The sequence below is a fragment of the Pristiophorus japonicus genome, chromosome 16 (assembly GCF_044704955.1).
Source record: "Pristiophorus japonicus isolate sPriJap1 chromosome 16, sPriJap1.hap1, whole genome shotgun sequence".
NCBI lineage: Eukaryota > Metazoa > Chordata > Chondrichthyes > Pristiophoridae > Pristiophorus > Pristiophorus japonicus.
The window spans coordinates 71,404,097-71,426,994 of NC_091992.1; the positions used below are offsets into that span (position 1 = coordinate 71,404,097).

At 57.5% G+C, this 22,898-nt stretch overlaps 1 protein-coding gene across 8 annotated transcripts in view; it reads left to right on the plus strand.

Annotated features, from left to right (window-relative positions):
• Positions 1 to 22,898, plus strand: part of LOC139227071 (epsin-2-like) — an 80,824-nt gene that overhangs the window by 10,286 nt on the left and 47,640 nt on the right. The window contains exon 1 of one of the 8 annotated variants that reach the window (XM_070858148.1): positions 14,705 to 14,871. The exons of 6 other annotated variants lie outside the window; for them this stretch is intronic. The gene's annotated coding sequence lies outside the window, so the exon portion shown is untranslated. Of the gene's footprint in view, positions 1 to 14,704; positions 14,872 to 22,790; positions 22,813 to 22,898 lie in introns of those variants that run through there. One more of the 8 variants, XM_070858149.1, reaches the window with a different exon arrangement.

Below are 22,898 nucleotides of genomic sequence, written 5' to 3' on the forward strand. Positions count from 1 at the left end.
CCCCCTCTCCCCATCCTCTACTTCCCCCCCCCTCCCCATTCTCTTCCCCCCCCCCCACGCTCACCCTCTCTGCAACCCCCACACTCTCTCTCTCTCTCTCTCTCTCTCTCTCTCCACCTGTCTCTCCCTCCCTTCATCCACCTCTTTCCCACCTCCACTGCCCCCCACCCCCTCCCCCAATCACCAGACTGGTGGGACTGCACATTGAGCATTGTGTCCTGGTCATGTTGAACCTGCCTTGAGCACTGGGCCCAGTTCTCACTGAGGCAGCAGCGACACATTGAGGTGGTGCGGAGAGGAGCCATGGGGTGGGCCCCAGTGTCAGGGTGTCAGTACTGAGGAGAGACGGGAGACTTGGGCCTTTCAGCGGATTTCTGTATAGAGGTGTCCGAGACTGTAAACTGTATGGACCAAGTAGATCTTTAATTTAAATAGTGAGAGCGGGACACATGGCCACAGGTTCAAACTAGCAGAAAGTAAATGTAGGACTGTTATTATGAAGTTCTGCTTCACAGAGAGATCAACACTCAGAATGGCCTCTCGGATAGAGGCGTGGAGGTGGAATCCATTAAGGAACAACTGGATCCAGCAGTTCAGAGTGGGGGGTGGGGGGGGGGGGGGGAGAGGAGGTGAAATGTAGGGTTGTTACGGGTGGATTACGATCGGTCGAATGGCCTTCCTCACCAGTAATGATCTTGTGAATGGACCCCCCCAGTCTCCATGGGAACCAATTACAGACGTAGTCACGGTATGGGGCACAAGCACGAATCAGATCATGCAGGGATCAAGAGACCTTGGAGTGCTTGTCCACAGATTCCTGAAGGTAGCAGGCCAGGTGGATAAAGTGGTTAAAAAGCCATACGGAATACGTGCCTTTATTGGCCGAGGCATAGAATATAAGAGCAGGGAGGTTACGCTTAAATTGTATAATACACTGGTTAGGTCACAGCTGGAGTATTGTGTGCAGTTCTGATCGCCGTATTATAGGAAGGATGTGATTGTGCTAGAGAGGGTGCAGAGGCAATTTACGAGGATGTTGCCGGGAGTGGAGAATCTTAGCTATGAGGAAAGATTGGATAGGTTGGGTTTGTTCTCCTTGGAACAGAGGAGGCTGAGGGGAGACCTCATTGAGGTGTATAAAATTTTGAGGGGCCTTGATATAGTGGATAGCAAGGGTCTATTTCCATTGGTGGAGGGATCAATTACAAGGGGGCATAGGTTTAAGGTGGTTGGTGGAAGGTTTAGAGGGGATTTGAGGGCGGTGCTTCTTCACCCAGAGGGTGGTGATGGTCTGGAATTCACTGCCTGGAAGGGTGGTGGATGCAGAAACCCTCACCACATTTAAAAGGTGCTTGGATGGGCACTTGACCTAGAGCTGGTAAATGGTTTAGGCTGGATAACCTCTTGTTATAGCCTCATTCTGCGCTGTAGGTTTCTATGTTTCTATCAGAGTACTCGCCGACATGGTGATGATGTGGTGGGATCAGCACGTGGCTCTCATTGACCAAGGGTCCCAACAAATCCGCACCGTTAGTGAACGATCGGCCTGTGTCTGGAGCTGGCAAACGAGTGTTGGGGCTAGAGCAAGGTTTTCAGAGGGAGGGTTAGGGTTAGGTTCTGGTTAGGGCTAGGGCAGGTCGGTTGAATGGAGCATTGGAATTGGGGTTAGGTTAAGAGATGAGGTAAGAGTTGGGGTAGGGTCTGTCAGGCGGAGCTTTGGGGTTGGAGTAAGGGTTGGGGTGTGACTGTCGGTCAGAGCAGGGCCGGGGACTCTGTCTCAGTCCAGACTCTGGTTAGCTTGTGTCTGTAATTCCCAGTGAGGCCCAGCAGTGTGTGTGGTTCCCAGTGAGGCCCAGCAGTGTGTGTGGTTCCCAGTGAGGCCCAGCAGTGTGTGTGGTTCCCAGTGAGGCCCAGCAGTGTGTGTGGTTCCCAGTGAGGCCCAGCAGTGTGTGTGGTTCCCAGTGAGGCCCAGCAGTGTGTGTGGTTCCCAGTGAGGCCCAGCAGTGTGTGTGGTTCCCAGTGAGGCCCAGCAGTGTGTGTCATGTATTCAGCTATTATTGTAACCCATGTATAAGCTGACCTAAGTTGTACACCTTGAGAACATTGACCACAAGGGGGTGAACTTGTGGGAGACACTCCTAACCTGGACTTTCAGGTCTAAAAGGGGAAGCTCCACCCAGCTTCATCACTTGAGGTCTTGGTAATAAAGGTAACTGGTCACAAAGTAACCTTCTCTCAAGTATGGGCCTCGTGTGCATTTATACTGTATAGCAAGGACATATCATTGGCGACGAGAAACTGGGATTTAAACCACGCGAGCATGACCACTAGCAGCACAGAAGAGAGGTACTGTGTTGGTGATGATAGGGACGACTTTATTGAGAGAATGGTTGGGACAGGATTCGGCCGACAAACGCAGGGCTCATCTGACGGTTTGTGGATTCAGAACGTACTCCCTGATGAAGGACCATCTAGCGCCAGAGAAGCCGGCGGACAAGACATTCGAAGAGCTCAATAAGTTGATCGGGGAACACCTTAAACCGCGAGCAACATTTACATGGCGAGACACCGGTTTTACAAGTACCGGCGGCGAGAAGGGCAAAGCGTTCCAGACTTCGTGGCAGATCTCCGGCGACTGGCGAGCCGATGTAAGTTCCCAGATGCATGAAGAGCGGAGATGCTGCGAGAGCTTTTTATTGAGGGCATCGGGCATGCTGGGGTTTTCAGGAAACTGATTGAGACCAAAGACTTGACCTTGGAAGCGGTGGCTCTGATAGCCCAGACATTTATCTCGGGAGGAAGAGACCAGAATGATGTACTACAAAAATCTTGGCTCAAATGCGGCAAACGACCAGGAAGTCAACATTGTTAATGCGGCACACAGTTCTAAAGGCAGACAAGGGCAATCGGACATGCCCCAGCATGTAGTCGAACCCAAAGGGGGAATTCAACAGAGACAATGGCTAGCTGAACGGCGATTCATCCCTTTGCAATGGCTAACGCGGCCAGTCATGGGGCCATCAACACCTGTTAATGGTGCGCTTAAGGACAGTAACAGACAGTCAGAGATGATCGACTGGAAATGGACCTTTTGTTTCCAACAACGGGGCCTTCAGCTCATGCTGGAGGTGTGGAGGCAAACACCCAGCCAGAGCTTGCAGGTATCGGCAATATATCTGCAGAAACTGCAACGTCAGCGGTCACTTGGCGCGTATGTGCAGGAAGCCTGCAGCCAGGTTGATGTACAAGAAGGACGGGCCCGATGTAAGCCCTACGAAGCCAAATGGACCTGGGGGGAAGTCGCTGGAAGCTGAAGTTCAGCGAGTTCATGTGGAGCACATATACAGTTCATACACCAGGACGCCACCGATAATGATGAAAGTGCTCCTCAATGGCATCCCAGTATTAATGGAGCTAGACACGGGGGCCAGCCAGTCCCTGATGAGTATCAAACAGTTCTAAAGGTTGTGGGTGTCCAAGGCTAGGAGGCCAAAATTATTGCCGATTGACGCACAGCTACGGACATATACAAAGGAGATCATTCCGGTGCTAGGCAGCGCTACGGCAGTCGTGACCCGCAAAGATTCGGAGAACACGTTGCCACTCTGGATTGTCCCGGGGGACGGTCCTGCACTACTGGGGAGGAGTTGGTTTGCTGTCATGAACTGGAAATGGGGCGATGTCAATGCAATTCCTTCTGTGGAGTGAGTATCATGCTCACACGTCCTGGACAAATTTGACTCATTATTTCAACCCGACATCGGCACTTTCATGGGGACCAAGGTAGTGATTCACATAAACCCGGACGCCAGGCCAGTACACCACAAGGCCAGAGCGGTGCCGTACGTGATGCGGGAAAAGATAGAATGCGAATTGGACCGCCTGCTGAGGGAAGGCATCATCTCGCCAGTCGAATTCAGTGACTGGGCGAGCCCGATCGTGTCGGTGCTCAAGGTGGATGGGTCGGTCAGGATATGTGGTGATTACAAGGCCACCATCAATCGGGTGTCACTCCAAGACCAGTACCCGCTACCGAGAGCGGAGGACTTCTTTGCGACGCTATCCGGTGGCAAACTTTTTTCAAAATTGGACATGACCTCAGCTTACATGACCCAGGAGCTGGCGAGTGAGTCGAAGAAGCTGACCACCATCATGACACACAAGGGGTTGTTTGAGTATAACAGATGTCCGTTCGGGATTCGTTCGGCTGCCGCGATCTTTCAGCGAAATATGGAAAGCCTCCTCGAGTCGATTCCAAGGATGGTGGTTTTTCAAGACAGCATCCTCATCACGGGTCGCGATACTGAAGAACACCTCCACAATCTGGAGGAGGTGCGACTGGGTAGGGCTGCGACTGAAAAAGGCGAAGTGCATCTTAGCTCCCGAGGTAGAATTCCTGGAGAGGAGGGTAGCAGCAGACGGGATTAGACCTACTGCGTCCAAAACGGAAGTGGTCCCGAGAGCACCCAGACCCCGTAACACAACGGAGCTGCGTTCGTTCCTGGGGCTCCTGAACTATTTTGGTAACTTTCTTCCCAAATTGGGCATGCTGTTAGAGCCGCTACACGTGCTCCTACGCAAAGGTCGCGATTGGATCTGGGGGACAGCCAGGAAAGGGCTTTTGATAGAGCAAGCAATTTGTTATGCTCCAACAATCTGTTAACGCTATATGACCCATGTAAGAAACTTGTTTTAACGTGCGATGCGTTGTCCTATGGGGTCGGGTGTGTGTTGCAGCATGTCAATGCCAAGGTCAGGATATGTGGTGATTACAAGGCCACCATCAATCGGTAGCTTATGCCTCCAGAAGTCTGTTCCAGGCAGAAAGGGGCTACGGGATGGTAGAAAAGTAAGCGCTAGCATGTGTATATGCAGTAAAAAAAAAAAAAATGCACCAGTACCTGTTTGGCAGGAAATTTGAGCTGGAGACAGATCTCAAACCCCTAACGTCCCTTTTGGCCGACAACAAGGCCATAAATGCGAATGCATTGGCCCGCATACAGAGGTGGGCACTCACGTTAGCCGCCTATGACTACACAATTCGGCACAGACCGGGCACTGAAAACTGCGCCGATGCACTCAGCAGGCTCCCACTAGCCACCACCGAGGGGGCAACCAAGCATGCTGCTGAGATGGTCATGGCTGTTGAAGCTTTCGAAAGCGAAGGCTCACCTGTGACAGCCCGTCAGATTAAAGTCTGGACAAATAAAGACCCACTACTGTCTTTAGTTAAGAAATGTGTCCTGAATGGGGACTGGGCAGCCACGTTCGGGGCATGTCCTGTGGAATTTAAACCGTTTCATAGGCTCAAGGATGAACTCTCGATTCAGGCCGATTGCCTACTATGGGGAAACCGAGTAGTCATGCCCCAGGTGGGCAGAGAGGTGTTCATCAGAGAACTTCACAATGAGCACCCAGGCATTGTCATGATGAAGGCAATTGCCAGGTCACACGTTTGGTGGCCAGGGATAGATGCAGACCTGGAACTTTGTGTTCGCAGGTGCAACACGTGTGCCCAGCTGGGCAATGCACCCAGGGAAGCCTCCCTTAGCCCCTGGTCCTGGTCCGCCAAGCCATGGTTACGCATCCATGTGGACGACGCAGGTCCTTTCATGGGAAAAATGTTTTTGGTTGTAGTAGACGCCTACTCCAAATGGATTGAGTGTGCCATTTTAAATTCAAGCACATCCTCTGCCACGGTAGAAAGTCTACGGCAATGTTCGCCACCCATGGTCTACCGGATGTCTTGGTCAGCGACAATGGCCCGTGCTTCACAAGCACTGAATTCCCGGACTTCACAAGCACTGAATTCCCGGACTTCATGGCAGGCAATGGAATCAACCATGTCAGAATGGCACCGTTCAAGCCGGCCTCAAACGGCCAGGCGAAACGAGCAGTGCAGATAATCAAACGGGATGCTCAGAATCCAAGCGGGTTCCCTACAAAGCCACTTATCATGCCTCCTGTTGGCCAATAGATCCCGACCACACTCGCTCACAGGGGTTCCACCCGCAGAGCTGCTAATGAAAAGGATGCTCAAAACCAGGTTATCCCTTATACACCCCACCATGAAAGAAATTGTTGAGAGCAGGTATCAGTCACAATGTGATTACCATGACAGGAATGCGAGGGCGCGATGTATTGATGTCAGTTACCCTGTTTTTGTCCTTAATTACGTTGCAGGGCCGAAATGGCTTGCAGGCACTGTAATTGCCAAAGAGGGGAATAGGGTTTTGGTAGTTAAATTTACCAATGGACAAATCTGCCGCAAATACGTGGATCAAACTAAAAGGAGGTTCAGCAACTCTATAGAAGAAGCAGAGGAAGAACACGATGTAGAGTTTACTCCACCACAGGTGACCAAACATCAGAACCAAGTGGAGGAGAGAGCCCAGTCACTGTGGGCAGTCCGGACAGGCCTGAGGCACCGCAAACAGCAGACACTCAGGCCAGCGCCCAACAACCAGAGCCTCAACTCAGGCGCTCTACAAGGGAGCGTAAACCACCAGACAGACTTTACCTGTGATCCCAATAAGACTTTGGGGGGGAGGTGATGTCATGTATTCAACTATCATTGTAACCCATGTATAAGCTGACCTAAGTTGTACACCTTGAGAACATTGACCACAAGGGGGTGAACTTGTGGGAGACACTCCTAACCTGGACTTTCAGGTCTAAAAGGGGAAGCTCTACCCACCTTCATCACTTGAGGTCTTGGTAATAAAGGTAACTGGTCACAGAGTGACCTTCTCTCAAGTATGGGCCTCGTGTGCATTTATACTGTATAGTAAGGACATATCAGTGTGTGTGGTTCCCAGTGAGGCCCAGCAGTGTGGGTGGTTTCCAGTGAGGCCCAGCAGTGTGTGTGGTTCCCAGTGAGGCCCAGCAGTGTGTGTGGTTTCCAGTGAGGCCCAGCAGTGTGTGTGGTTCCCAGTGAGGCCCAGCAGTGTGTGTGGTTCCCAGTGAGGCTCAGCAGTGTGTGTGGTTCCCAGTGAGGCCCAGCAGTGTGTGTGTGTAATTCCTATCCTGTCACCGCAGGGAAACCTCGAGCATGGGGAATGCTGGAGACACACAGCAGGTCTGTGAACACCTGGTAGAGTGAACATTTCAGGAATTCCCGGGAAGGGCCTTGCATGCATCTATTCCCTCTTCAGGGGCTGGCTGGCCTGTTGAGTGGCCTCCTTCTGCGCTGTCTGGCTCTATGATTTCCAGTATTGTCTGGTTTTATTTTCCCGTGTTTTTATTCTACACCTGCTCTGGTTTAATTCAGACCCACCAGCCCGAGGAATGCTCCTGAGGGTGGACCCTCGGCCAATGGTGGGGGGTGTCAGAGTAAGCCGGGGATTCAGGGGCTCCATAGGGCTCGTCGCTCGCAAAGACCCTTCACTTACCGTCTTTGATGTGACGTTTGATTGGAATTCTCTAGCCCAGGGCAATGAGTGTATTCAGGGCCGAGATCGATAGATTTTTGGACATTAAGCGAATCGAAGTTATGGGGATCGGGCGGGAAAGTGGAGTTGAGGTCGAAGATCAGCCATGACCTCATTGAATGGCGGTGCACGTTCGAGGGGCCGAATGGCCGACTTCTGCTCCTGTTTCTTATGTTCTTAAATATTTTAGTCATGTAATGACTTATGTACTTGGCTGTACTTGGGTGGTCGTGAAAGGCGCTATATAAACCCAGTCTGTCTTTCTTTAAAAGGTGAGGGTGAGTGCAGAGGTGAGAATGTGCACTGGAAGGGCGGCTGATGTGGCACTGTTTGCGTTGTCTCTAATCCAGCAGTGTTACGTTTACTCGGAATCTTGCCCATATAGTGCGTGTGCTGTAGGGCTCCTGAACCCTGTTAACATGGTCCTTGTATCCCAAACATCTTGGGCCTGCCTTGTTTTTATCATTCTCAGAAAGTGGGCATCACTGGCAAGGTTTTTGCTGGCTGGTCTGCCATTCCAGATTTTCTTCCAGATGATGAAGCCTTTTCCATGATGATATAACACTCAATCAGCTCTGCTGGGTGGGCCACATTATCCACATGCCTAATACGAGACTCCCAAAGCAAGCGCTCTACTTGGAACTCCTACACAGCAAGCGAGCCCCAGACGGGCAGATGAAATGTTTCAAGGACACCCTCAAAGTCTCCCTGATAAAATGTAACATCCCCACCGGCACCTGGGTATCCCTGGCCAAAGACCGCCCTAAGTGAGGAAGAGCGTCCGGGAGGGCGCTGAGCAACTTGAGTCTCGTCGCCGAGAGCATGCACAAACCAAGCGCAGGCAGCGGAAGGAGTGTGCAGCAAACCAGACTCCCTTTCCTTCAACCACTGTCTGTCCCACCTGTGACAGAGACTGTTATTCCCGTATTGGACTGTTCAGTGGAACTCGCTTTGACTGGAAGCAAGTCTTCCTCGATTTTGAGGGACTGCCTATGATGATGATGATGATGGTATAACCAGTGGGACTGTCACTTTGTTTTATTCATGGGCATCGCTGGCAAGGCCGGCATTTATTGCCCATCCCTAGTTGCCCTTGAGAAGGTGGTGGTGAGCCGCTGCCTTGAACCGTTGCAGTCCGTGTGGTGAAGGTGCTCCCACAGTGCTGTTAGGGAGGGAGTTCCAGGATTGTGACCCAGCAACGATGAAGGAACGGCCGATATATTTCCACGTCAGGATGGTGTGTGACTCGGAGGGGAACGTGGAGGTGATGGTGTTCCCATGCGCCTGCTGCCCTTGACCTTCTAGGTTGCAGGTTTGGGAGGTGCTGCCGAAGATATGATTCACTGGTTTATCCTGTTGGGGGTTGAAGTTTTGGGTGGGGCTGTTCTTAATGATACCTCAGTGGTGGATAAATCCTAAATCAGAATGCAGAGATCACTTGGTATCCGTGACTTGAGATATCTGTGACTTAATGAGCACTACAACAACAACTGGTATTTATATAGCACCTTTAACGTGGTAAAACATCCGAGGCGTATCACTGGAGCGTTATCGGACAAGCCACATGCGATATTAGGACAGGCTGGTCAAGGAGGTAGGTTTTAAGAGCGTCTTAAAGGAGGAAAGAGAAGCGGAGAGGTTTAGGGGGAGATTCCAGAGCTTGGGGCCCAGGCAGCTGGAGAGATCGCGGAAGGGTGTGGGGTGGAGGAGTTTACAGAGATTGGGAGGGCTGAGGTCTTGGGGGTGGGGGGGATTTGAAAACCAGGATGAGAACAGAGGTTTACATTTGGGAGGTGGCCCTGAGACCTCATGGTAGAAATCTCGGCAGCTTGTGATAACACACTGCTGTTGGAGATTGCTCCTCCTATATACAGTAGGTGTCCAGTTCCCAATAGTGTTTGGGCTGTGAGGTGAATGCTAATGTTTTTGTGAGGCAGTGGAACAGGCAAGGTCGTTCAGTTAACTGACGTAAAACTCTGGCGTTGTTTAATATTCCGAAAGGGTGCTGGATTTCAATTGCTAATTTGTTGGATACAACGTTTAAATAACCCGATCTGCAGTCTGCCTGCCCTTCAAAACACATCCCTAGTTATTGGCAGTTTCCCAAAGTGGCCGGGAATCGAGAATTGAGGAACAAGGCCACTGCACATAAACATTGTGTCACCTCTGGGAAACCTTGGAACATCAAAACAGGAGGAGGCCATTCAGCCCCTCGAGCCTGCTCCGCCATTCAGTGAGATCGTGGCTGACCTGCGACCTAACTCCATATACCCGCCTTTGGCCCATATTCCTTAAAAGCTATCAATCTCCGATTTAAAATTAACATTTGACCCAGCATCAAGTGCCATTTGCGGAGAGAGATCCAAACTGCTACCACCCTTTGTGTGTGGAAGTGTTTCCTAATTTCACTCCTAAAAGGTCTGGCTCCAATGTTTAGACTCTGCCCCCAGTCCCAGATTCTCCAACCAGCAGGAATAGTGTCTCTCTCTTTACCCTATCTGTTTCCCTTAATATCTTGAAAACTTCGATCAGATCGCCCTTGAAGTCCGGAAAACCTATTCCCTCCAAGATCAATATATCCTCTCGAAGGTGTGGGCCCCAGAGCTGCTCTCCGTGCTCCAGGTGTGGTGCCCAGAGCTGCTCCCCGTGCTCCAGGTGTGGGCCCCAGAGCTGCTCCCCGTGCTCCAGGTGTGGGCCCCAGAGCTGCTCCCCGTGCTCCAGGTGTGGGCCCCAGAACTGCCCACAGTGTTCCAGGTGTAGGGCCAGAGCTGCTCCCCGTGCTCCAGGTGTGGGCCCCAGAGCTACTCCCCGTGCTCCAGGTGTGGGCCCCAGAGCTGCTCCCCGTGCTCCAGGTGTGGGCCCCAGAGCTGCTCCCCGTGCTCCAGGTGTGGACCCCAGAACTGCCCACAGTGCTCCAGGTGTGGGCCCCAGAACTGCCCACAGTGCTCCAGGTGTGGGCCCCAGAGCTGCTCCCCGTGCTCCAGGTGTGGGCCCCAGAACTGCCCACAGTGCTCTAGGTGTGGGCCCCAGAGCTGCTCCCCGTGCTCCAGGTGTGGGCCCCAGAGCTGCTCCCCGTGCTCCAGGTGTGGGTCCCAGAGCTGCTCCAGGTGTGGGCCCACAACTGCTCCCTGTGCTCCAGGTGTGGGCCCACAACTGCTCCCCGTGCTCCAGGTGTGGTCTAACCAGAGTTTCCTTGGACTCTCCAGGAAGTTAAGATTAATCTCCTCGGTAGTGCTGCGGGCAAACCCATAGAGGCATAAAAAACAATTGTGTGATCTTTCCATTCACTTTGAGCACTTTGCTTATTAACGATAAAAATATTAGAGATGGAAAAAAGGCTGTTTGACTGTCGCTCCAGAGTCATCCAATTAGATAGCAGAGTCTGGTTGGGAAGGGGGTGTGTGACGAGGATGGACATGCCAGACGACCAATGGCGGGAGTGTGGGGGCGGGGCCGTTTTAGGTTGGAGGTCATGCGATGAAAGAGCCCAACCAGAATTGGTGGCCCACCTCTAGGGTCACCTTGCCAGGCGGTTTAGTCTCTTCAGTCCGTGTCGCTGGAGGTTGTGTGGCCGATTGCACCCCAACTCTCGCTCAGCTGCCAGCCACTCCGATACAATCGGACAACTGGGGAAAGTCCAGTAGAAACCTGGGCTTCTGGATTTAGTGACTGATGGCCTTATTTATGATTTTAAATAAGATTCTTGAACATTGAAGTCAGGTGTCATCGGTTTATGACGCTTGCCGCACCAATAACAGTACTTACACACACACTTAAAGGTCACACCTACACCCGCACCACATGGTTTGGTTGGCCATCCAAATACTCATTGTAAACTGGCAGATTTATACATTTCTCTCCCTTCCTCTACATGACGATCCATGTCGGAGGATCGCAAGAGACGGCGGTGAACCGTCCTGTGTCCTCTGCTCCTGTACCTGCAGAAATAGCCAGCCTGAAAACCCAGAAACTGTAACACTTGCTTTTCACAAAGGTTTCTCATATAATATAAAACAATACACAGCAATGAAAGTATGATTGTTTGTTAATTCATTTTTGAAATGTGGGTGTTGCTGGCAAGATGGGCTTTTATTGCCCGCCCTGAGTTGCCCTGAGAAGGTAGTGGTGAGCTGCTGAGCTTGAACCAATGGCAGTGGCTTATAGCGCTGAGTGTGTCGCTGGGCCATGTCACAAGGCAGCTAAGAGTCAATCACATTGCTGTGGATCTGGAGTCACATATAGGCCAGACCGGGTAAGGGCGGTAGATTTCCTTCCCTGAAGGACATTGGTGAACCAGCTGGCCTTTTGCAACACTCCGGCAGCTTCATGGTTAGTGTTATTGATGCCAGCTTTATCATCATCATCAACATAGGCAGTCCCTCGGAATCGAGGAAGACTTGCTTCCACTCCTGAAGTGAGTTATTTGGTGACTGAACAGTCCGATACAGGATCCACAGACTCTGTCGCAGGTGGGACAGATAGTCGTTGAGGGAAGGGGTGAGTGGGACTGGTTTGCCGCACGCTCTTTCCGCAGCTTTATATTTACAGATTGTTTTAATCTTCGATTTTAATTAGATTTGAATTTACGTTCCCTGGGTTATTAGTTCAGGGTTACTGGTCCAGTAAGGTAACCACTACCCAGAGGCCATACCCAGAACTGTCTGTGGAGCATAGTGTGTGGAGTGCAGGTTCATAGTGTGCTGGTCTGCAGGGAGGGTGTCTCACTGTGGGGGGTGGGGAGGGTCTCTCACTGTGGGGGGGTGGGGGATGGAGGGAGGACAGTATCTCACTGTGGGATGGGGGGGAGGGTAGCTCGCTGTCCGGGATGGAGGGGCAGTGTGTGATTCTCCCGGCTGGTGCCGGAGCTTGGTGAGACTGCGTGGGCACATCACCGGGAATGGGAGGAGGCAGCACAGAGTCGATGGGCCGAATGGCCTCCTATTTCACAAGGACGTGCGATCTGTGTTCCACATCACCTCTGCCCTAGGGCTGACTTCAATCTCGGACGGTTAGCCATGTGGATCAGACAGCAGTGAAATATATAGCACTCCATCGGGTAAACCATGGCAGATTCTCAATCAAGTCTCCATATCATAAAGAAGGATATAGAGGCACTGGAGAAAGTGCCAAATAGATTTACAAGAGTGATCCCAGAACGGAGAGCTTGTAGCTAGCGGTAAAGGTGGAACAGCCGGGGCTTTCTCCCCTCGAAAATCGAGGTCTTTAAGATAATGAAAGGGTTTGATGGAGTAGAGACAGAGAAGATGTTTCCATTTTGGGAGACCAAAACTAGAGGCCATAAATATAAGATCGTCACCAATAATAACAACAACAACTACTTTCTATAGCGCCTGTGGGGCTGGAGGAGATTAGAGATAGGGAGGGGGCGAGGCCATGGAGGGATTTGAAAACAAGGATGAGAATTTTAAAATTGAGGTGTTGCCGGACTGGGAGCCACTGTCGGTCGGCGAGCACAGCGGGTGATGGGTGAGCAGGAATTAGAACACGAGCGGCAGAGTTTTAGAAGAGCTCAAATTTATGGAGGGTGGAAGTTGGCAGGTCAGCTTGGAGTGCGTTGGAATAGTCAAGTCTAGAGGGAATGCAGACATGGATGAGGGATTCAGCAGCGGATGAGCTGAGGCAAGGGCGGAGTCGGGCGATGTTACGGAGGTGGGAGTAGGCAGTGCTGGTTACGGTGTGGATATGTGGTCAGAAGGTCAGCTCAGGGTCAGATATGAGACCCAGGTTGCGAATGGTCTGGCTCAGCCTCAGACAGTGACCAGGGAGGGGGATGGAGTCGAACAGGGAATTCAGGAGAAACCTCTTTACCCAGAGAGTGGTAAGAATGTAGGACTCGCTGCCACAGGGAGGGGTTGAGGCGAATAGTATCGATGCATTTAAGGGGAAGTGGATAAACAGATGGGGGAGAAAGGAAGAGAAGGATGTGGTGATGGGGTGAGGTGGAGAGGGGTGGGAGGGGGCTGGTATGGAACATAAACCCCAGCATGGAGCGATGGGCCGAATGACCTGTTCCTGTGCCATACATTCGATGTTATCAGGTGGTGCAGGCAGTTAGTGCAAATCTGGAACCCCCTTAAAAAACATCCTTTTGCAAAATTGTGTAGCTTATTGTAAATGTGGAGTGAGATCCTTCTGTCAATGTGGCTCAGTGAGCCGCGCACTCACATCGTGAGTCAGAAGGTCACGGGTTAAAGTCCCACTCCAGACACTTGAGCACAATCTAGGCTGACTGTTTCTGTGGAAAGTGGGGAGATGGCCAGGAGTGGTGTCTTGGTGGGGAGATGGACAGCCCGGGTTCACTGGCAGCACTCTCGCCTCTGAGTCAGAAGGTTGTGGGTTCAAGTCCCACTCCAAGACCTTGAGCACAAAATGCAGGCTGACACTCTCAGTGCAGTGCTGAGGGAGTGCCGCACTGTCGGAGGGGCAGTACTGCGGGAGTGCCGCACTGTCGGAGGGGCAGTACTGCGGGAGTGCCGCACTGTCGGAGAGGCAGTACTGCGGGAGTGCCGCACTGTCGTAAGGGCAGTACTGTGGGAGTGCCGCAATGTCGGAGGGGCAGTACTGCGGGAGTGCCGCACTGTCGGAGGGGCAGTACTGCGGGACTGTCGGAGGGGCAGTACTGAGGGAGCGCCCGTACTGTCGGAGGGGCAGTACTGAGGGAGCGGCCGCACTGTCAGAGGGGCAGTACTGAGGGAGCGCCGCACTGTCGGAGGCGCTATCATTTGGATGAGACATTAAACTGAGGCCCCGTCTGATAGAAAAAAGTACCAGGGCACTATTTCAGAGACATTGTGGGGGGAAAATTCCTGTCGGGCCCCAGTTGGGGCGGTGTCCCGAGGGAGGGGGGGGGGGGGCGGTAAATTTTACGCCGGCAAAGGGTTTGTGTCTGCCGCCGCAAAATTCATCAGCTGGTCCCCGAGTGTGGGGGCGGGGCGTTAAGGAAGGCGTTGCACACCTCTCTCAGGGCGCTAGGCCAGCTGAGCAAAGGGGAAATCCCCCGAGCTAAACAGCCGGCCTCGGAGCGCCGTAATATGGCGGGGGGGATCTAAAAACATTCCCAACACATAGCTCACGCCACCACAACATAAATTGCAGCAAAAAGCAATCGCGCTGACCCGAGGCCAATGTGACTTCGCTCACTGCGGCCGCCACAGTTCAGATTACCCGCTTTCCCAGGCGCTCCCAGCAGGGGGCGCAATACGCAGTGCTACGGATCGAGCCGGTGTCGTAACCAGGGACGTTATACACCGGCTCGCCTTTCCCGGATGGTAACGCTCCGCGCCACCTCGATACCGGCAACGAATGTCCCGGCGGAATGCTGGAAGCCCGGACACAAGTGCTTTCCGCCGCCATTGCCGCCCCTGCAGGAGAGCGGAGATCCAGCCCGAGCAGAGAAGTGATCTGGCTGTTATCACTCGCTGTGTGTGGGATCTGTTGTGTGAACATTTGTTTCCTGCATTACATCCGCTTGAAAGCTCTTTATTGGCTGCAAATCGCTTTGGGATATCCTGATGTCGTGAAAGGCACTATAGAACTGCAAGTCTTTCATATTACATGGCAGAATCTTGGTCTGTGCAGTGCCTGCAGATTGAGCTCGGGGTGGCAGGACTGGGTGCTGCCATTGGCCTCAGCACCCCTTGGCGAGGGTGGGTGGGGGGGGGCACTGCAGTGTGATCCTGCAGCGGGGCAAAGGGCAGCAGCAGGGGATCGGGCAGGGGGACACGGAGCTTCTGTGAGCTGAGGTGGGCCAGGATCTCTCAGCATTGGTCACAATGCCCCCTCTCCCCACCCCGAGCCCAGAGCAGAGGTCGGGAGCTGCGTCACTCGGCAGCAGCAGAGCCCAGCCCACGGTTAATCATTCACTGCTCTGGAGAGGGCCCCACACATTGCACACAGCCCAGCACTGTCTGCCCTCGGCAATCACTCCCCACACAGCAAACCTTCCCCATCCTCCGCCACTGCTCCCTGGGACAGCCCCCGCACACAAACACAACCCCCCTCGCCCCCCCCTCACACACACACAGCCCCACCCCCCCTCTCACACACACAGCGCCCCCCCCCACACACACACACAGCGCCCCCCCTCCCCGCACACAAACACAACCCCCCTCCTCCCCCCCCACACACACACACACACACAGCGCCCCCCCCACACACACAGCCCCACCCCCCCTCTCACACACACAGCGCCCCCCCCCCACACACACACACAGCGCCCCCCCTCCCCGCACACAAACACAACCCCCCTCGCCCCCCCCTCCCACACACACAGCCCCACCCCCCCTCTCACACACACAGCGCCCCCCCCCACACACACACACAGCGCCCCCCCTCCCCGCACACAAACACAACCCCCCTCCTCCCCCCCCACACACACACACACACAGTGCCCCCCCCACACACATAGCGCCCCCCCACACACACACACACACACAGCGCCCCCCCACACACACAGCGCCCCCCCTCCCCGCACACAAACACAACCCCCTCCTCCCCCTCCCCCCCACACACACACACAGTGCCCCCCCTCCCCGCACACAAACACAACCCCCCTCGCCCCCCCTCCCACACACACAGCGCCCCACCCCCTCTCACACACACAGCGCCCCCCCACACACACACACAGCGCCCCCCCTCCCCGCACACAAACACAACCCCCCTCCTCCCCCCCTCCCACACACACAGCGCCCCACCCCCTCTCACACACACAGCGCCCCCCCCACACACACACACAGCGCCCCCCCTCCCCGCACACAAACACAACCCCCCTCCTCCCCCCCCACACACACACACACACAGCGCCCCCCCACACACACACACAGCGCCCCCTCCACACACACAGCGTCGCCCCAACACAGCACCTCCCCCCAAACACACACACAGCGCCCCCCCCACATAGCACTCCCCACCACACACACAGCACACCCCCCCACACACACACACACACAGCACCCCCCACCACACACACACACAGCACCCCCCACCACACTCGCACACACACAGCACCCCCCCCCCACACACACACAGCACCCCCACACACACACACGCACCCCCCACACACACACACACAGCACCCCCCCCCCCACACACACACACACCGCCCCCCACACACACACATTGCGCCCCCCCCCCACACACACACACACACTGCGCCCCCCCCACACACACACACACTGCGCCCCCCCTCCACACACACACACAGAGCGCCCCCCCCTACACACACACACACACACACACACACACACACACCCCGCCCTCCCCCCCACACACACGCACGGGCCCCCCCCCCACACACACAGCCCCCCTCCGTCTCCTTCCCGCCGTCTCCCTCCCTCCTTCGCTCCGTCTCCCTCCCTCCCTCCGCCTCCCTCCCTCCGTCTCCTTCCCTCCGTCTCCTTCCCTCCATCTCCCTCCCTCCTTCCCTCCGTCTCTCCTTCCCTCCGTCTCCCTCCTTCATTCCGTCTCCCTCCCTCCGTCCCTCCCTCCGTCTCCCTCCCTCCGTCGCCTTCCCTCCCGCCTTCCCTTCCGCCTTCCCTCCCTCCCTCCCTCCCGCCTTCCCTCCCTCCCTCTGTCTCCCTCCCGCCTTCCCTCCCTCCCTCCGTCTCCCTCCCGCCTTCCCTCCCTCCGTCTCCCTCCCGCCTTCCCTCCCTCCGTCTCCCTCCCGCCTTCCCTCCCTCCGTCTCCCTCCCGCCTTCCCTCCCTCCGTCTCCCTCCCGCCTTCCCTCCCTCCCTCCGTCTCCCTCCTGCCTTCCCTCCCTCCGTCTCCCTCCCGCCTTCCCTCCCTCCGTCTCCCTCCCGCCTTCCCTCCTCCGTCTCCCTCCCCCGTCTCCCTCCCTCCGTCTCCTCCTCCCTTCCCTCCCTCGTCTCCTCCCGCCTTCCCTCCTCCGTCTCCCTCCCGCCTTCCCTCCCTCCGTCTCCCTCCCGCCTTCCCTCCCTCCGTCTCCCTCCGCCTTCCTCCCTCCGTCTCCCTCCCGCCTTCCCCTCCCTCCGTCTCCCTCCCGTCTTCCTCCCTCCCGTCTCCCTCCCGTCTTCCCTCCCTCCGTCTCCTTCCCGCCTTCCCTCCCTCCGTCTCGCTCCCGCCTTCCCTCCCTCCGTCTCCCTCCCGCCTTCCCTCCCTCCGTCTCCCTCCCGCCTCCCCTCCCTCCGTCTCCCTCCCGCCTTCCCTCCTCCCCTCCCTCCCCTCCTCCTCCTCTCCTTCTCTCCTCCCGCCTTCCTCCTCCGTCTCCCTCCCGCCTTCCCTCCCCCTCCGTCTCCCTCCCCGCCTTCCCTCCCTCCGTCTCCCTCCCGCCTTCCTCCCTCCGTCTCCCTCCCGCCTTCCCTCCCTCCGTCTCCCTCCGCCTTCCTCCCTCCGTCTCCCTCCCGCCTTCCCTCCCTCCGTCTCCCTCCCGCCTTCCTCCCTCCGTCTCCCTCCCGCCTTCCCTCCCTCCGTCTCCCTCCCGCCTTCCCTCCCTCCGTCTCCCTCCCGCCTCCCTCCCTCCGTCTCCCTCCCCGCTTCCCTCCCTCCGTCTCCCTCCCGCCTTCCCTCCCTCCGTCTCCCTCCCGCCTTCCCTCCCTCCGTCTCCCTCCCTCCGTCTCCCTCCCGCCTTCCCTCCCTCCGTCTCTCCTCCCGCCTTCCCTCCCTCCGTCTCCCTCCCGCCTTCCCTCCCTCCGTCTCCCTCCCCTCCGTCTCCCTCACGCCTTCCCTCCTCCGTCTCCCTCACGCCTTCCCTCCCCTCCCTCTCCCTCACGCCTTCCCTCCCTCCGTCTCCCTCCCGCCTTCCCTCCCTCCGTCTCCCTCACGCCCTTCCCTCCCTCCGTCTCCCTCACCCTCCTCCCTCCGTCTCCCTCACGCCTTCCCTCCCTCCGTCTCCCTCACGCCTTCCCTCCCTCCGTCTCCCCACGCCTTCCCTCCCTCCGTCTCCCTCACTTCCTCCCTCCGTCTCCCTCACGCCTTCCCTCCCTCCGTCTCCCTCACGCCTTCCTCCCTCCGTCTCCCTCACGCCTTCCCTCCCTCCGTCTCCCTCACGCCTTCCTCCCTCCGTCTCCTCACGCCTTCCCTCCCTCCGTCTCCCTCACGCCTTCCCTCCCTCCGTCTCCCTCACGCCTTCCCTCCCTCCGTCTCCCTCACGCCTTCCCTCCCTCCGTCTCCCTCACGCCTTCCCTCCCTCCGTCTCCCTCACGCCTTCCCTCCCTCCGTCTCCCTCACGCCTTCCCTCCCTCCGTCTCCCTCACGCCTTCCCTCCCTCCGTCTCCCTCACGCCTTCCCTCCCTCCGTCTCCCTCACGCCTTCCCTCCCTCCGTCTCCCTCACGCCTTCCCTCCCTCCGTCTCCCTCACGCCTTCCCTCCCTCCGTCTCCCTCACGCCTTCCCTCCCTCCGTCTCCCTCACGCCTTCCCTCCCTCCGTCTCCCTCACGCCTTCCCTCCCTCCGTCTCCCTCACGCCTTCCCTCCCTCCGTCTCCCTCACGCCTTCCCTCCCTCCGTCTCCCTCACGCCTTCCCTCCCTCCGTCTCCCTCACGCCTTCCCTCCCTCCGTCTCCCTCACGCCTTCCCTCCCTCCGTCTCCCTCACGCCTTCCCTCCCTCCGTCTCCCTCACGCCTTCCCTCCCTCCGTCTCCCTCACGCCTTCCCTCCCTCCGTCTCCCTCACGCCTTCCCTCCCTCCGTCTCCCTCACGCCTTCCCTCCCTCCGTCTCCCTCACGCCTTCCCTCCCTCCGTCTCCCTCACGCCTTCCCTCCCTCCGTCTCCCTCACGCCTTCCCTCCCTCCGTCTCCCTCACGCCTTCCCTCCCTCCGTCTCCCTCACGCCTTCCCTCCCTCCGTCTCCCTCACGCCTTCCCTCCCTCCGTCTCCCTCACGCCTTCCCTCCCTCCGTCTCCCTCACGCCTTCCCTCCCTCCGTCTCCCTCACGCCTTCCCTCCCTCCGTCTCCCTCACGCCTTCCCTCCCTCCGTCTCCCTCACGCCTTCCCTCCCTCCGTCTCCCTCACGCCTTCCCTCCCTCCGTCTCCCTCACGCCTTCCCTCCCTCCGTCTCCCTCACGCCTTCCCTCCCTCCGTCTCCCTCACGCCTTCCCTCCCTCCGTCTCCCTCACGCCTTCCCTCCCTCCGTCTCCCTCACGCCTTCCCTCCCTCCGTCTCCCTCACGCCTTCCCTCCCTCCGTCTCCCTCACGCCTTCCCTCCCTCCGTCTCCCTCACGCCTTCCCTCCCTCCGTCTCCCTCACGCCTTCCCTCCCTCCGTCTCCCTCACGCCTTCCCTCCCTCCGTCTCCCTCACGCCTTCCCTCCCTCCGTCTCCCTCACGCCTTCCCTCCCTCCGTCTCCCTCACGCCTTCCCTCCCTCCGTCTCCCTCACGCCTTCCCTCCCTCCGTCTCCCTCACGCCTTCCCTCCCTCCGTCTCCCTCACGCCTTCCCTCCCTCCGTCTCCCTCACGCCTTCCCTCCCTCCGTCTCCCTCACGCCTTCCCTCCCTCCGTCTCCCTCACGCCTTCCCTCCCTCCGTCTCCCTCACGCCTTCCCTCCCTCCGTCTCCCTCACGCCTTCCCTCCCTCCGTCTCCCTCACGCCTTCCCTCCCTCCGTCTCCCTCACGCCTTCCCTCCCTCCGTCTCCCTCACGCCTTCCCTCCCTCCGTCTCCCTCACGCCTTCCCTCCCTCCGTCTCCCTCACGCCTTCCCTCCCTCCGTCTCCCTCACGCCTTCCCTCCCTCCGTCTCCCTCACGCCTTCCCTCCCTCCGTCTCCCTCACGCCTTCCCTCCCTCCGTCTCCCTCACGCCTTCCCTCCCTCCGTCTCCCTCACGCCTTCCCTCCCTCCGTCTCCCTCACGCCTTCCCTCCCTCCGTCTCCCTCACGCCTTCCCTCCCTCCGTCTCCCTCACGCCTTCCCTCCCTCCGTCTCCCTCACGCCTTCCCTCCCTCCGTCTCCCTCACGCCTTCCCTCCCGCCTTCCCTCCCTCCGTCTCCCCTCACGCCTTCCCTCCCTCCGTCTCCCTCACGCCTTCCCTCCCTCCGTCTCCCTCACGCCTTCCCTCCCTCCGTCTCCCTCACGCCTTCCCTCCCTCCGTCTCCCTCACGCCTTCCCTCCCTCCGTCTCCCTCACGCCTTCCCTCCCGCCTTCCCTCCCTCCGTCTCCCTCCCGCCTTCCCTCCCTCCGTCTCCCTCCCGCCTTCCCTCCCTCCGTCTCCCTCCCGCCTTCCCTCCCTCCGTCTCCCTCCCGCCTTCCCTCCCTCCGTCTCCCTCCCGCCTTCCCTCCCTCCGTCTCCCTCCCGCCTTCCCTCCCTCCGTCTCCCTCCCGCCTTCCCTCCCTCCGTCTCCCTCCCGCCTTCCCTCCCTCCGTCTCCCTCCCGCCTTCCCTCCCTCCGTCTCCCTCCCGCCTTCCCTCCCTCCGTCTCCCTCCCGCCTTCCCTCCCTCCGTCTCCCTCCCGCCTTCCCTCCCTCCGTCTCCCTCCCGCCTTCCCTCCCTCTGTCTCCCTCCTGCCTTCCCTCCCTCCGTCTCCCTCCCGCCTTCCCTCCCTCCGTCTCCCTCCCTCCTTCCCTCCCTCCGTCTCCCTCCCTCCTTCCCTCCCTCCGTCTCCCTCCCTCCCTCCCTCCCTCCGTCTCCCTCCCTCCTTCCGTCTCCCTCCCTCCTTCCCTCCCTCCTTCCCTCGCTTCCTCCGTCTCCCTCCCTCCTTTCCTCCCTCCGTCTCCCTCAATCCCTCCCTCCCTCCCTCCTTCCCTCCCTCCGTCTCCTTCCCTCCCTCCGTCTCCTTCCCTCCCTCCGTCTCCCTCCCTCCCTCCCTCCGTCTCCCTCCCTCCCTCCCTCCGTCTCCCTCCCTCCCTCCGTCTCCCTCCTTCCCTCCCTCCCTCCATCTCCCTCCTTCCCTCCCTCCCTCCGTCTCCCTCCTTCCTTCCCTCCCTCCCTCCGTCTCCCTCCTTCCCTCCCTCCCTCCCTCCGTCTCCCTCCTTCCCTCCCTCCCTCCGTCTCCGTCTTTCCCTCCCTCCCTCCGTCTCCCTCCTTCCCTTCCTCCCTTCGTCTCCCTCCTTCCCTCCCTCCCCCTCCTTCCCTCCCTCCCTCCCTCTCCTTCCCTCCCTCCCTCCCTCCCTCCCTCCCTCCCTCTCTCCCTCCCTCTCTCCTCTCTCCATCTCTCTCTCTCTCCCTCCCTCTCTCTCTCTCTCTCTCTCTCCCTCTCTCTCTCCCTCTCTCTCCCTCTCTCTCTCCCTCTCTCTCTCCCTCTCTCTCTCCCTCTCTCTCTCCCTCTCTCTCTCCCTCTCTCTCTCCCTCTCTCTCTCCCTCTCTCCCTCCCTCTCTCCCTCCCTCTCTCCCTCCCTCTCTCCCTCCCTCTCTCTCTCCCCCTCCCTCTCTCCCCCTCCCTCTCTCTCCCTCCATCTCTTCCTCCCTCCCTCCCTCCCTCTCGCTCTCCCTCCCTCTCTCCGTCTCTCCCTCTCTCCGCCCCTCCCTCCCTCTCTCCGCCCCTCCCTCACTCTCACTCACTCACTCTCTCCCTCCCTCTCTCCCTCCCTCACTCTCACAGTTCAGTGCTGCGGTCCACTCCCTCCCATTCCCCAGGGGGGTGAGGGGGGTTGCTGGTGTACAGGTTGGGAGGCCGCTATGTTCCAAATGTTTTCGCAGGCGACAGAATGATCTGGTTTGCTCTACCCCAGCCCAGCTCCTGTTGTGTTTGACCTCAGAGTTGCTGTTTTTGCAAATCCTGCTCACTTTGTTGTGAGCTGATGACTGGGGCAGTTTATCGGGCGATGAGTGAGTTCACCCTGACTCTGTTTGCTGTAAATGGTCTGAACTTTTTGATTTTCCTACAACTGTCAGTGTCACTGCTCTCAGTACAGTGAGCATCAACAAGGCAGCGTTCACCAGGGTCGGTCACTCTCTCTCTCTCTCTCTCTCTCTCTCTGACTCTCTTTTTCTCTCTCTCTCTCTCTCTCTCTCTCTCTGTGAATCTCGCTCTCTGTGACTCTCTCTCTGTGACTCTCTCTCTCTCTCTCTCTCTGTGAATCTCTCTCTCTGTGACTCTCTCTCTGTGACTCTCTCTCTCTCTCTCTCTCTCTGTGACTCTCTCTCTCTGTCTCTCTCTCTCTCTGACTCTCTCCCAGCCCGTTGTATTGCTCTGCCCGCGGTGAATGACCCGCTGCTCTGGGAGGTCCATGATGCAGTGCACATGTGCGGCCGAGGGAAGCGAGAGGTGATTGGCTCGTGATTCGACAGGACCCAAGTCACATGGTCGGTCACACAAGGTGCCAGAGTGGGGAGTCACCCACTGACTGATTCTTCACTGGGAGCCCGCCCAGCGCTGGGAGCCCGGGAGTGCTGGGTCATCACCGCTCCACGGGGCAGGGAGCATTCCAGTCACACTGCCCACCTACCGTGGGTCAGTGTGGTGCTGGGTGGGTGTGAGGGTGAGTCTGTGGGTGCGTGTGTGTGAGGGTGAGTCTGTGGGTGTGCATGTGTGTGAGGGTGAATCTGTGGGTGCGTGTGTGTGTGT